The sequence below is a fragment of the Chrysemys picta genome, chromosome 1 (genome assembly GCF_011386835.1).
Source record: "Chrysemys picta bellii isolate R12L10 chromosome 1, ASM1138683v2, whole genome shotgun sequence".
Taxonomy (NCBI): domain Eukaryota; kingdom Metazoa; phylum Chordata; order Testudines; family Emydidae; genus Chrysemys; species Chrysemys picta.
Window position 1 is genome coordinate 170,935,970 of NC_088791.1, and position 15,156 is coordinate 170,951,125.

General features: G+C 41.8%; 1 protein-coding gene across 3 annotated transcripts in view; it reads right to left on the reverse strand.

The window, feature by feature from the left end:
- Nucleotides 1-15,156, reverse strand: part of HTR1F (5-hydroxytryptamine receptor 1F) — a 178,712-nt gene that overhangs the window by 147,000 nt on the left and 16,556 nt on the right. The window lies entirely within an intron of this gene.

Consider the following 15,156-nt stretch of genomic DNA (forward strand, 5'->3'; position numbering starts at 1 on the left):
AGGCATCTGGCTTCTCCTCGGCCGGGCTCCTTGTGAGCTCTGGGGTTGGGCTTTTATACTTCCTGTCCTGTGCCTTGACCTCTGGGGGGCGGGCACAGGCTCCACTGGCTCCGCCCACTTTGGCGTCCAGAGGGGCTCATCCCTCTCCGGGGCGGTGGGCAATCACACCACCTCGTTACAATGATTAATCACATAGTTATCTTAGTGTTGTCTCTTCATAAGGTTGCATCCAGTAAGAGATCTGATCATCAGATCTTTCAAAAGCATAATATAGAAGCACAGAAGAAACAGAGATCTCAAGTTCCAACCACACCAAAGTGTCCACACTGGCTAAAGCAGATAGGTATGTATCTCCCTGTTCATAAGATGCAGTTTTTCCTTTGCAAAATAACTTTGAAACCCCATAATGCCACTTTTACACAAACGTTTTCCCTTTCTGAGGTACAGTCATGCAACCTAAACCTGGTATCTGAAAGTCAAGCTGCATTCTTTGTCTTATACAAATCATTTGTAGTTTGAAATATGGTTCTTTTAATTTGCGAGCTCAAAAAGTCCAGTTCATTCTCCCAGAGCCATGCTGGTGCTGCAGTGTTAACAAAGCTAAAGTACAGTAAAAATTTATTTGACAGCAAAAGAAACACAGTCCTTTTCTGACTATAAGCACTTGAAAGCACAGTCTGAGACACTTTCTAGTTTAAACTGATGGTGCCCAATTAATATGATTTGCCATTAGTAAAATGTATGTTTGCATGCTATCCCAGGGACAATTTTAAGCTGTTGGACATGTCTGTCTGTCTAAAGTTATTCATAGTGAAAGAATGAAAAAGCAAATGCTTTTATTCAGTTTCCAATACACGGACTGGAAATGTTCCACTTCTCATGCACATGGCCTACAGGGTGCACATGGATTCCAGAGCAGTGGGTGGCCCCGATAAAGTTACCATGTTGAAACATGTGAGCAGCAAATACCAGAATGTGTGAACAAATGCTCTCACTGCACAGAAATTGGCACGAACCAACCACTGGTAAAAGTGAAGAGTCAAAAATCCAGCATGAAAACAGATTTCACTAGGAGGTTGCTAAGGTGTTTTTCAAAATGTGATTCTAAGGTGATACTGCATAAATGAAATTTCAGACCAAAGAAAGTCCTCCTTTATAAAAGTAAAACCAATTTTTCTAGTTACACAAGCCTAAGGATTTTCATTCTTCTAGACCTTATTAATGGGGTCATCCGTGCTGTGTCAGCTTCCTTTTAGACTGAAATTCTGCTAAACAACTACTTTCTAAAATTATTTTTAATAGCCTTTTTTTAAAAATACTACAAACAAGGGCTGAATTAGGTTGGGTCGTGGAGGGTCAGTGAGACAGTTGAATGTTTGCATCCTGAACTCCAGAAATCTGTATATTTATTTAAGTTTATTTTTAAGTTTCTATCCTTGTGTTTGCAAAATTGGATTTCAAATGGAGAAACAAGAGCAAATCAATGCAGTGATATTCACTGGAGTCTACACAGGAATTGAAAGTGCTCTGAGAGAAGTGGGAATTGCCTCTATTCATTTCAATGCAGTGCTAATGTCCGAGCCTAGTGATAATTTAAAATATCAATATTGCACTGCTCAAAGCATGCAATGAAGGACAACCATCAACTGATATTTCTGCATGTGAAGCATGGAAGAAGAATGAAGGTCATTTTATGAAGATGTGCAGAACCTATTGTGAGTGGGAGGTAATCCTGGTGTCTCACATGGAGGTTAGGGAGAGGGCTGAGATTGTACCACTATTCCCTGCCCCTCCCCACCAAGTCTTACTCCTGGCAATGACTGAAATCCTAGGCACCTCCCCAAGCAATTTTATCCCCAGCTACGAGTGAAATCCCAGGCACATCTGCTTCATAGGGCCCTGAAGACCTGCATAACCTGCTTGGGGTCCATAGGACACCTGCACAGCTCCTAAAGGGTTCGTCTCCTCAAGGCAGCTACACATTGCTTATGGAGATACTTAACTCTTCCCTCTTCAACTTCCCATATCATATCAATCCTGACTCCCACCTATGGCAATTAGGCCTCTGGACTGAAGATCATGCACGCTGTCTGCCCGAACAATTCCCTCCCTTGGTGGTCAGTTAGTAATGGGGGAGACTGAATGGGCTGCTTAGTCAGAAGAGAGATCTCCTGGCTAACCGTTCCAAAACAGAGCAGCGAGCCAAGTAGAACAGAGGAGGGTCCATGAGGACCCATTTCCCAACATTGTCAACAAAGGAGGAGAAGATTCACCCTAGGAATGGTTCCAAACAACAAAAGCAGAGACCCTGTTTCCAGTCTCTCTCATTCTCATCTTGTCCGCATAGGATTATTATTTTTTGTTCTGCAATAGCATTCATATCCCCCATCAGTACAAATAAATAGTAAGACAAGCTCTGAAGAGCTAAGTAGAATCTAAGTAGACTAGACTAGAGTCCACAGAGATGCAAGAAGATGGTTTCGGGGATATCTGTCTATCTAAGGCCTTGTTTACACTGCAGCTTTTGGCAGTGAAACAGTGCAGGTGTACACATTGCAATGCCACTTTCAGTGACAAAACTCTTCAGTGTTGGCAACAAAATAAAAACCACCTTGATGAGAGCAACAGGGCTTTTTATGCCAAAGTTTTGTTGCTAAAGTGCCAGTGTAGACACCGCACTTGATTTTGTTGCTTTAATTGGCCTCTAGAAGGTATCCCACAATGTTCATCCTGACCACTCTGGTCAGCAGTTCCAATTCTGCTGTTCTGCAGCCAGGTAAGCAACCTCTGCCCCTCCCCCTTTAAAGCCCTGTGAATTTTTGAAATTCTACTTCCTGTTTGCTTGGTGTGGAGAGCTCACATCGCATATTCCCAGCTGACAATGGCGGCTCCTGGAGGGAAATGCTCTCCTGTTTGGACCAATGCAGAGCTGCTGGATCTGCTCAGTATTTGGGGAGAGGAGGCTGTGCAGGCCCAGCTGCGCTCCAGCCATAGGAATTTCGATACCTATGGGCAGATTTCTTGAAGCTTGTGTGAAAAAGGTTATCATCAAGACACACTGCCGTGCAGAGCAAAGATCAAGGAGCTGAGGCACACGTACCAGAAGGCAAGGGAGGCAAACCATTGCTTCGGTGCTGTGCCACAGACCTGCCATTTTATAAGGAGTTGGACACTATCCTCAGCAGTGACCCCACCTCCACCACCAAGAACCCTGTGGATACTTTGGCAGGGCTGGAGCTGGAAGAATGTGGACCTAACTCAGAGGACGAAGTCATCGATGAAGAGGTGGAGGTAAACGATGATGTGGAGCTGATGGCGGGGTCGTCTGATGCTGCATGCAATCAGGAGCTGTTCTCCACTCCAGAGGTGTCTAGCCAGTCTCAGTAGTCGCTCTCTGGCAAGCGAGAAGCTGGAGAGGAGACCCCTGGTAAGTGGTTTTGCTTTGTGAAGTGTGGAGGTGGGTTGAGGGCATAGAAATGTATAAGGCTTGCTGTGTTTCTGTGGGCTTGACATTTCCCCATGCAGCTAAGCAGTGTGACGGAACAGGGGTGTTGATGCACATGGAGATTTCACGGGAATCCTCAAGAGAGATCACTACATAAGAGCATAAGAACGGCCATACTGGGTCAAACCGAAGGTCCATCTAGCCCAGTATCCTGTCTTCTGACAGTGGCCAATGGAAACTTTCCTGGAGGTACTTGGCAATCCTCTGCCTAAAGGTTCCTTGGCAGAACTTTTGTCCCTTCCCCCATGGAAGGAAACTTTCCCGCGCCATTCTGCAATCGCTTGCATAGGGACCAAAGTGACATACTGGTGAGCAGCATAGGGACCGGGGCAGAAGCTGCAAGCATGATGCAACCTTGCTTCCCTGATTACCCTCAGGAGTGAGATATTTGCTGCAATGCCCCCTCGCCTGTGGAAAAGGGTGGGAAACTTTAAAATATTGTTCCTAGTTGACTGCAACACGACCCTTTCATATTGCTTTTCTCCCTATGTACAATGCCTCCCGCCCCGGGGAAAATTCACCAGGCTTGGGGTGTTCGCTGGCACGTGTGTTTGTCAAGGGTCAGTGAGAAAGTGATTGGTATGTTACCAGAGGTTCATATTTTTACTGTATTGTTTCAATTCTGTACATGTACCTACTCATGCTTCTGTGTATTATTCCTTGTGCTTCTGCAGATACAACCTTCAGAGGCACCCCTTACACACCGACAGAACAAAGCACCCGAGAAGGTGCAAGGAAGACACATTCCAGGAGGTGCTGCAATATTCAGATGCAGAAAAAGAGGGAACGCAGGCAGTGGAGGGAAATCGAAAGGCAGGACAGAAAAGAAAAACAAGGCCTTTGTTAGGGACGCAACTGAGAGGATGATTAAAGTTGTGGAGCAGCAAAGCAAGATGCTGAAGTCCCTCATAATGCTCCAGACTGAGATGTTTACTCACCTTCCCGTTCAACACATTCAGAACTCTTTCCCATGGCCTTCCCAAACTCCACCTGCACATTCCTTTCTGCTTTCTCGGACTTCTCGCTTTCCCATTCACTCCACATACCTTATCAAATGATAGCTGGACTTATGCATAGCTCTGAAAGTCAGCCCTCCACTGGTACCTCCTTTTCCCCCCGTGTGTGTGTGTATTTTTTTGTGCAATAAAAGCAAAGATTTTTGAATGATAAGCAAATTACGATAGCAGATGGCTGCAACACGTAAACAAGCCATTTAATCATCTGCTTACATTGAATCTTAGGCCACACAAATCACAAGTGCTTCCTTGCAAAACTCGATTTCATTAAGCATTGCAGTCCCAAGTATAGTAACATATATTACTGGTTCTCATCTTCAAAGTGTGTCTCAAAGCCTGCCTGATTCAAATTGCCCCGCTGCCCACCCGGTTGTGCCCCTCTGATAGCCCTGGTATCTAGCTGCTCAAAAGCAGCAGACAAGTGGTCTACACCTCAGCAGTCCCCTGCTGAAAAACCTTTATCACCTTTATCTTCACAAATATTGTGCAACATACAACACGTGGCCTTAGGTACTTATCTGGCCCCCCATTATCAGGATACCTGAGCACCTAACAATCTTTAATCTATTTATCCTCAACACTCCTTTGGAGTGGGGAAGTGCTATTATCCCCATTTTACAGGTGGGGAACTGGGGCAAGTCACTCAGTCTCCCTCTGTCTAAGGTCACACAAGAAGTCTGTGGTAGTGAAGGAAATTGAACCTAGGTTTCCCAAGTCCCGTATCAGCATACTAACCACTGATCCATTCTTCTGCCTGCACTACACTCCCCCTCACAATCCCTGCTAGGGGAAGAGACAGCATTATGTTGTGCACAGGACTGGAAGTTCATTTACATAATTTCTCCCTTTCCAAAACAGCTCTGTGCTTGCTCCTTGCTGTGCCTGCTCTTATGCTTTGCCAGCACAGCCACCCCCAGAAATGGTCAGCACATTATGCAAAAAAGTTGAGGTCATAAAAGAGGTTACCAGGCTTCTTAATGTCCATGAAATAGGGTCAGAAGTACCCCATAGCACTTGCTGATGGGCTTCTTTTTAAGTGTTCAGAATGACTATAATCTAGCCTTATATAGCTATTAGGACTAACACTGTGTCTACTTCATCAAATTTATCCTGACTCTTGTTCATTCCAATCCCAGTGAACTTCTAAACAAAAAACAGTATTCCCAGATGAAACTATAAGTCTGAAATTACAATCAGTTACATGAGTGTTAAAGCCTGGCAAGAATGTAAACGTTATCAAAAAGCAAAATGCTAGGAAACTAGGAAGATGAAATGTACAATGGTAACTCAGTTTCAATCTTATTTGTAAAGATTTGGTCACCTTGCTATCAATTACATGCATACTATTTGGCCAAATTAAATAATCGGTTAGAAAATTCATGGCTGACATTTATTTAAAGGTTAAAAACCACACACCTAATAGAACTCCTATCCCAGTCTTGGGAGCCCTTGTTATCAGTTAAAATGTCTATAGAGACAGTCATTAAGAATGAAATCAGTACCACATTTCCCTGTTTCATACATAGAACCACCAGGCTGCAAGATGGAACTAAATCAAGATCTTCCCTCCCACAAATTCCCAAAGAAAGCCCCATTCACATCCCCCTCAGCCTTTCCCAAACATTGCTCGAAAAAGCAGGGAACTGCAAAGGGTTCTGAAGATTGAAGAATGCACACAGTTCTTGGACCAAGAGGGAAGTGAGTGCATTCCAGAATCATGGGTTCCCTCACAGAAGACACCAAGCCAGTAGCTCAGCCTCTTTTATCAAGGGCACCCTGCCTCCATTAACTCTCAGGTATTTAGCATGTTTTAGGTTAAAATCACCTTACATTGCACCAGGAAGCAAATGTGCAGTCAGTGCAGAGGGGCATCATGTGCTCACAGGGAGTTACTTCATTCAAACAAACTGACACATCATGCAGTAACTTCAGCTTTTAAAATGGCTTCCAAGTGTAGGCCAGTGTCACCTTTGTCCAGCTTGTCCTCGTCCGACCCTCCACGAACGCAAGTCGACGCCACACCATTGTATTTTGTTGCGAGCACGTTCTTTCCATTTCTGGCCAAAGAGTTTTGTCATGGGATTGGCCCAGCACGTTTCGATCTGCCTAGCGATCGCTGATGGTCTCTGGGGATCCAGTCACTGATGCAGGTTGTTCACCTATTGTCTTACCTGCGGACTACATGACCCACCCATCTTTGCTTTGCACCATACATCGCCTGCACTACATCGGTCACCTTTGTACACCTTCTGATCTCCTCATTCAGTATATAGATCACGAATGAGGAGATCAGAAGTCATAGAGACTGAAAAAACGTGGACTGTGGTAGGAAGGTCTGCCCTTTAGAGAAAGGCATGCAACTTCCTTGCTGGACTCTGATAGGGCAAAAAACAAAAGTCCAAGTCAAGACCTCTATTTGATCCTCTTAGGAAGAGCTGGGAATCTAACCAGACTCCTAAATTACAAACAAACAATGATACTAGAATAGCTAGCAGAATAACCTCCAGAGGGTAGATACATCTCAGCCAACTCCTGCAGTTGCTTCCTTCAAACCATCATGGATCCCTTCAATCTGATCTGGATTGAATCCCAGCCAGTTTGTTCATACACAGGCCCCAGTCTTACCTAGACATTGGGGGAAAGATACCGGACTACATTCTCTGGGCTGGATGAAAAACATGGATTGCTGAGTTTCTGCAGCATGCTGAAGATCTCTCCTCCCATCTCTCTTTATTAAATGCAAAACAGATAGGAGTATATGAGTAGCAGCACAAGTCTTTGTTGTATCCCTTACAGGAGTGGAGAAAGAGTAATTGCCCAACAAGTATCACTTTTTGTTTTGGGATGGGTTTGGAAGGAGAGGCATTCTCCTATCCCCAAACTATACTATTTGTTCCTCCCTCCCTTGGAGATTAGCATGTTTTATCTACAGGCAACCTGTGCTGCCCTTGGGTGCTTCTGTTGGGTATCCCAGCTATTGATGATATGGCAGCCACCACATGCAGGGAAACGGAGGCATCTCAGGGAAAGGGTCACCAAAATCTTAAAATAATTGAAATCAAGATTAACCACTTACTCACCCTGACCCTCATGAGAAAAAAAAGTCACTGATTGCTGCAGTCCTTCAAAATTCATCTAATCAGAACCAGCATTCACTGGACAGTCATTAGTGCAGACAATTTGTGACAGAGGGAAGAGGAACGTGATCTTTTCTGATTACCACAAAACAAAGCTGTTTTAATCAAAACTGAACATTTGTTTAGCCTATTTCTGGTCTCTCTTAATTACTTTGCCAATTTATTAAATATCCTATTTTTTCATTGTTAATATCCTTGGAATTGCTTAGAGGGTCTCAGAATGGTGATTCCTATCATGCATGCTGTACAACAGAAAAATCTCTGTAGATAAATGGCTTTATTTTCAGGCTGATCTTAGTATTTATTTCTTTAAATGAAAGATGCTTCTGTGAATAAGACAGATGAGCCTCCACTCAGTACACAAAGAGATCTCGTTTGGGTCATCATCCAATAATCATATACAATTATAACAATGAGAGAGTTATAAAGTCAGTGAGAGGACACATCTGTATTGCGCCTTAAGTAATCAGTGAACACATTACAGAATGATGCAATTCAAAAATAAGTAGTTCTCATTAAGAATGCAAGTACGCCTTTACAAATGGTCAGGCCTGGGATAAAGTAAACATTTCTAAGTGTTTCCAGCGTGTCACAGCTTAAAGAAAAAAAAAAAAGAAATCCACACACTTCAGAATTCAGAGGCAGCTAAAGAAGTAAGCTCTTCTGTGTATTAGCATTGGTTTCTTCTGCTTAGCTGATGTTCTATTCATATGGTCAGTGCACTTTGTTTCAGAAAAATATGGAAAAGCCACTATTACCAGGTTGTCACTCACTTCCAATTTTTATGTCTCATAGCCATTTTTTTCCAGTTGTTTTCCAAGTAGAGACTCCCAAATTATAGGAATATGATTTAAAAACAAAACAGGACTGCATTCTACATTGTAGAAAATGTCAAGCAGGTCTCATCTTCAAGGATCTTAGGCTATGTCTATATTGTAATCCCAGGATGCGATTACAGCTTGAATAGACCTATTAAAGTTAGCTTTAATCTAGCTGTCTTGGGTCCCGGAAGCTGCAGCAGCACATGCTTCAGCATGGGCTCTACATGCTGGCCCTAAACCTTGGATAGCTACTCACTGGACTAGCCAGTGCTGAAGCACATGATACCAAAGCTTCACTGCACAGGACTCAAGCCTAGCTAGGGTACGTCTACCTGAGCTGCAATCACACCTCACCATTGCCGTATAGACATACCTCAGTTATTCAGTCCTCAAGACTATACCTTTACAATTCTATGCAATACTAGTGCACCCCTCTATCTAGATTCTTATATCACACACACATCTATGCCTCACAAGTTTATTAAAGAGAAAACTTACATATTTCTCCCTCTCTTTCCCCCATACTGTAGAGAAGCTTTTGTTGTTAAGTACTAGATATGTGAGTTTTTGGTGGGGTTACTGCAGGGAGACAAAGCTATCTTCCTTTTTCTCTGCCTTCTGGTGCCACTCCAGAATCAGGAAAGCAGAAATGATAAACTGTGGCAGAACCAACTTTTCCAATAATACACAAAAGAGCCTGTTCTTATGAGTTTTCCAGCAATGATGTCAGAGTTGGCTAATATTTGAACCACCAAGAAAAGATCAGTTTGAGTCACGGGGGAACGTTCAGGTTTTTATCCAAACTGATTCTTTATGCTCCATTAGTCCTGCTCACTTGATCCTCTACCCACACCCCAAAACAGCAACAAAGAGGATATTTTGGACTCAATCCTCTGAGCCAGACCTCTAAAGCTTCAAGGCCATTGGTAGGCAATGCCACAGCCGGTATAGTTTCTATAGCAGCAAGTATCAGGGGGTAGCCGTGTTAGTCTGTATCTACAAAAACAACAAGGAGTCTGGTGGCACCTTAAAGACTAACAGATTTATTTGGGCATAAGCTTTCGTGGTAAAAACCTCACTTGTGCATCTGAAGAAGTGAGGTTTTTACCGACGAAAGCTTATGGCCAAATAAATCTGTTAGTCTTATAGCAGCAACTCTATTTCCTCTTACTGGTTTCTGGTATTTGAAATTTCTCTCAAAACTTCAGTGAAAATATTTACCATTCTATAGTGCTTTACAAACATGAACCAATTAATCCTCACAACATGCCTACAAGGTAGAGCAGTATTATCCCTGTATTAAAGATTGATAAACTGGGGCAGAGACATTTCCCACTTTGACACAGTCTCCTCGTGTGACCTTGAGAAAATGACTTAGTTTCTCTGTGTGTAAAATGGGGACAAGAGTAACCTTCCCTACCTCCCAGGGGCGTGGGGAGGATTAATATATTAAAGATTTTGAAGCACTCAACTATTCTGGTAATGAGGGCCACATAAGTACAACTGATAGAGAACTGACTCACCCAAGGCCCTACAAGTACAGTAGCAAAGACAGAATTGACAGTGCCTGCCTTTCATGCTCAATCCACCTATACTGGCAGACGTGAATACAAACTATTTCTAGAATATTTATTTACTTGGATGCTACTGACAGGGATAATTCTTCACATGGTCCTTGCTTTATTTTTCAGGCAATGCATTGGATAATTTTAACAAATAGGTTTCCAAAAAGATTCATTTAATGGGCTCTTCTGAATGTATATATTTAGAAAAAAGGGGAAGACTGTCAAAAATATGTTTCTATGCTTAAATCCAACTAAGGTCTGGAAGTTTTGAATTTTAGAACATAGAATAGTGTCAAGATATTTGCTTTATATATACACAGTACACATTTATTCCAGCAGAGGTCAGCTTCGGAAGGGTTTTTTCTTTTAGTTTTGTTTTTCATGGGTGTGACAAAAATTCAACTGGAAGCTCCAACCTGGTGGGAGTTTTGTATGTATGAGCACAGTACAGATTTCTTCCTGTTTCTCCCTTGTACTTTCTACCAGAAACCCATTTCCTTCTAATGCACACCACTGGAGAACTGGAAATATTCACTGTAATGATCTGACATGGTCACGGTCATACTGGAGAGTAGCACCTGCCAAACAAAGTCTTGTAAAAACAAGGGGTGAGGGAGCCTAGAAAGAGCAAGCAAATTAAGTCAAGGCAACCAGACGTGCTCGTTTTCTTGATGCATTTGTGGAGTCACTATTCCTAGGGTAGGAATGGAGAACACCTGAAATGAAGGCATAGGAATGTGTATTTGAGAATGGACCGGTTTATATTTGAATTTTTATGACATTGGAAGTCTGCCATTCGGTGCCCCGTAAGTGTTGGGGCAATGTGTTCATTCTTCTCAGAATAAGTGATGTCTCTTATGCATATAATTGCTCTTCCTCATCGCTGTTCTGTGGTGATTGTTTAATACCTATCTTTTCCTTGTTGCATGAGACAGTTTTCACATTCGAAATTCAAGATGCTCCTATTTTCTCTCCTGGGTGGTGACAATAGTTAATTTCTATTGGTGGAGCCTTCCCACATTTTGAATAGGTCACAGTTTGCAAATATGCCTGACAGTGGTTAGTCTCATTTTCCCCATACTTATTTGTAATCCATTTTACTCATCTGATCATCATTTGCCAGTAACTGGACTTGTGTGTAAAACACTGTGCATGCTTTCTTCTGTAGTCTTACTGTCTTTTATGCATGCCAGAGGTTTCTGATGGTACTTGCTGGCTTGCCTCTCTTCTTAATACAACAGGGATTTCACACCACAGGCAATTGGGAGAGTTACAAGCAATCTGTTGTATGCTGGATCTCCAGAAAATGAATAGAGGTGATCATTTCCTTTTATGGACGCTTCCTTTTATACACTCACAGAAGCCATACTCCACACCTGAGGCTCATATGACTAGTTCAAAAAAATAAAAAAAATAAAAAAAGGGGGGGGGAAATGGGGAACTAGAGTGCTCTATATATTTCCCTACTGCGGCATAGATTTTGGTTTCCAGGAAATAAAAGAGAAACTTGTGGTAAATCCATGACAGAAAGCCAGAGATTTACAAAAAAATCCAAGTCCTGGCCAAGATATCTTTAATATCAGAAATAATATTCAAAAGTAGTGTGGAGAAAAATAAAAGATATTTCTTTGTAACTGGGTTTATATTTCCAGCAGAAATCTTTACTATATTGTTGACTCGCACCCATTCTCTGGAAAAGTATGCAACAAAATAAGGCCACAATACCCTGGCCCCAGAAAAGCATTTCTTTGATAGTCCGTACCCCCTGATACTTGATGGTCTGTGTATCTTTTCCCTCTCAAAATTCCAGCAGCAGAAGTGACATCAACATTCTAAAGTTTCTAAAACAAAGTCAGAGTTTTCTAAAATAAAGTAAATAGATAAATGCTTCCCTATTTGATTAAGTTGATTGATCTCTCCCACACTTCTTTCCCAAGTAGATCTTTCACTAAAAGATACAGATAACTCTAACTACTATAATTCTCAAATGCCTTCTTCTCATCTCTTTCCACTCTTAAGAAATAAATCACACCACTAACAGTAATGCATGATTATTGTCTTGGATTGAATGACTTTCAGATCTGGGCATTTTTTGGGCAGGGTAGGTGGGTTAGTAATTCTATTAAAATTTACAGAGCCATATGGTGTTTACTAGAAGTAATTTGATTTCTAAAAAGCACATCTGGGATTGACATTTTCATCATGAGTGACAAATATTTGAATAAGTTGTAAGGTTCCACTTACTTTGACCCTGTAATAGAGTGTACCTTTGACTACCCAATGGCAGATACCTGAAATCAGAAAGACCACCTGGGATGAGAGTAGTACTTCTCATGGAAGGCTCAGGAGCAACTGCAGTTTCTATCCTTTAGGAGAGGCCACTGGCAATGAATTGGAGTCCATGCTGATATAAAGTATGTGACTTATGACTTATCCTTACACTGGGTCCCACCACTACACAAAGCTGCCCAGTTATATTACTGAACAGGGGAGAACAAGCTTTGCCTTCCCCTAGAACAGTGGTCTCCAAACTTTTTTGATCGCGCACCCCTATCAGTAAAAATTTTTTGAGCACGCACCCCATGCCGCGCCAAAGCTAAAAAAAAAAAAAAAAAAAAGCTGCTCGGACTCTCCCGCCTGACAAAGCAAAAAAATAAAACAAAACAAAAAGCGCTCCTCCTGCCGCACACCCCAAGGATCCTCTTGCGCGCACCCCACTTTGGAGACCACTGCCCTAGAGCTTCAGAGTAGGTGGATCCAGGGGCAGCTGTGCTATGGCAGGGGCACTGCCAAAATAATCACTGTTATCACAGCACATGGACACCTCTTGTTGTTTGCGACAAAACTGGAGGGGAATAAAAAGGTTATTTGGGGAGAACAATTTCCACTCCTTGATTTTTCTGTGCCTTTTGCCCTTAATATGACCTTCTTGTGTCTTTTCTTAAAATCACCATGCTAGACCCCTAGAACCTTAATTGCAAAGCTTGTATTTTTGTACTTGGGAAGGGGCAATTGTTGTTCCACCCTTCAGTTACAGAAAGCCACAGACTACACAGTTTGTATTGACCTTCAACATAGCTCTAAGCAGAGGTTCACACAACAAATGTTTTGTTGGCCTCAGAGTATATTGTTTTTGGTGGCCTCAGGGTATATTTTTCTTAAAATACTTAATTAACTTTAGGAAAAAACAAATAAATATGCACATATATATGTCCAAATCATTGTAATATATGTAGTAGGAAGGCAGTAGGAAGTAGAGCTCCCCATTCAGCGCTCCCAGACTTTCTTACTTTTCTTATGCCCATTGCTCACATGCAGGGACGTGGTTTGGTTTGACAGTGGGCTGCAGTCAAGATCTCTTGGTACGCTCATTCTACATTGCTTACAAGGGACTCTCCCCACTCATTCTACTGTATCAGGTACACCTGCAATTCTGCCTGCATTTTGTACAGTGATGCTGCTGCTGCCAGACAGGTGACCAATCAAAGATCAATAATCAGTCTCATTGTGTGCAATATCTTGATTCCAATGGATGGCAGAATACAGTTTCACAGCAATACAGGACTGAGTCTACGCTTTGCTTTCATTTTCCGTAATTAATATTTTTATTTTCCAGTGCTTGAGAATAGAAATAGAAATTAATGGAGATATCCCATCTCCTAGAACTGGAAGGGACCTTGAAAGGTCATCGAGTCCAGCCCCCTGCCTTCACTAGCAGGACCAAGTACTGATTTTGCCCCAGATCCCCAAGTGGCCCCCTCAAGGATTGAACTCACAACCCTGGGTTTAGCAGGCCAGTGCTCAAACCACTGAGCTATCCCTCCCCCCTAGTCAATTAGGTCTCACACACCCAGCTAACTAAAACTATGATTAGTCAATGGAGTCTGTAGGTTTTATACTGCTGACTCTGCTTCATGAGCATCCACCTCTCCCCTTCTCCATAAATATTTCCTTTCCTGTTCCATTTGATTTCAGAATCTACCCATAGACCCCCCCCCTTCTCTCTATCCCCCACAAAAGAAAGTGTGTTATAATTTTCAGAATTATTTTTCGCTTCAGAATGTATAGTATAGCCCTGGAAGTTAATAAGATGCAGTTTCCACGTAAAAAAGAAAAATATTTAATTATTGTTGCCTTCACCAGTTCTGTTAGCTATTAATGATTGACATGCTTTACAGAGTTTTCAGCTTGAAAGTTAATGTCTGTTTCTTTTCTGAAATTAAATATGTCATGCTTTATATAATCATGTTTCATTTAGTCAGTAAAGGTGCAGCACTAAGAAGCAGCAACTGTAAACTAAGGATGGCATCTAAAAAAGCAATAAGAACTTGACAGTAAATTCACCATCTGGTCTTCCTTTTTCCTACCCGCTTGTTTAAACTTCTCTTTTTTATCCAATTTCTGTAGGCTGAAAGCACAGGTGAAGTTACAGCCCCGCTGTGCACCCTTTTTGTTCAATTAGAGAGATTTAGCAGCTTGGAATAAGTATATGCAGTATGCTCATTTCACACGTATGGCTATATACACAACACAGGGATGAGTAAACAGTTTTCAAATACAAGATCAAGGACAAACCTAATGAAGGGCAAACTTGATTTGTTACTTAAGAATATAAAAATGAAACACAAGCTCACTGAGAAGGGATAATTAAGGTACAACATCACTGTGAGCTCACATTTTCTTTGACTTGGAGTAAATATAGACTCTTCAAGTCTTATGAATGCTACAGAAAGTAAGGAAAGTTAGGTTCCCTTTTAACTTTTGTATCTCATATTGGAGGCATTGATTGGTCTGGAATTCACAGCTGCCATTTCACAGCCAACACAAGCAGCCTAAACATGTCTTAAATAAAAAAAAAGTTAAGACTCCCTCTACTCAGTAAGTACAGCATCACCTTCTTCATTATTTAAAAAAAATAGAGATTCAGAAATAAAAGTCTCTTTGTGAATCAGTATGTTACCCTAGTTATATACCAGTTGTATTGATAATGATAAACTAACAATCTGCAACCCGTTTACTGTGGAAGTTTTTTTTAAAACTTGTAATTTTTCCTCCTTTTTCTTCTTGTAAATAGTGTTTGGTTTGTTAGTAGCTTAAGCAAATGGAGTTCAC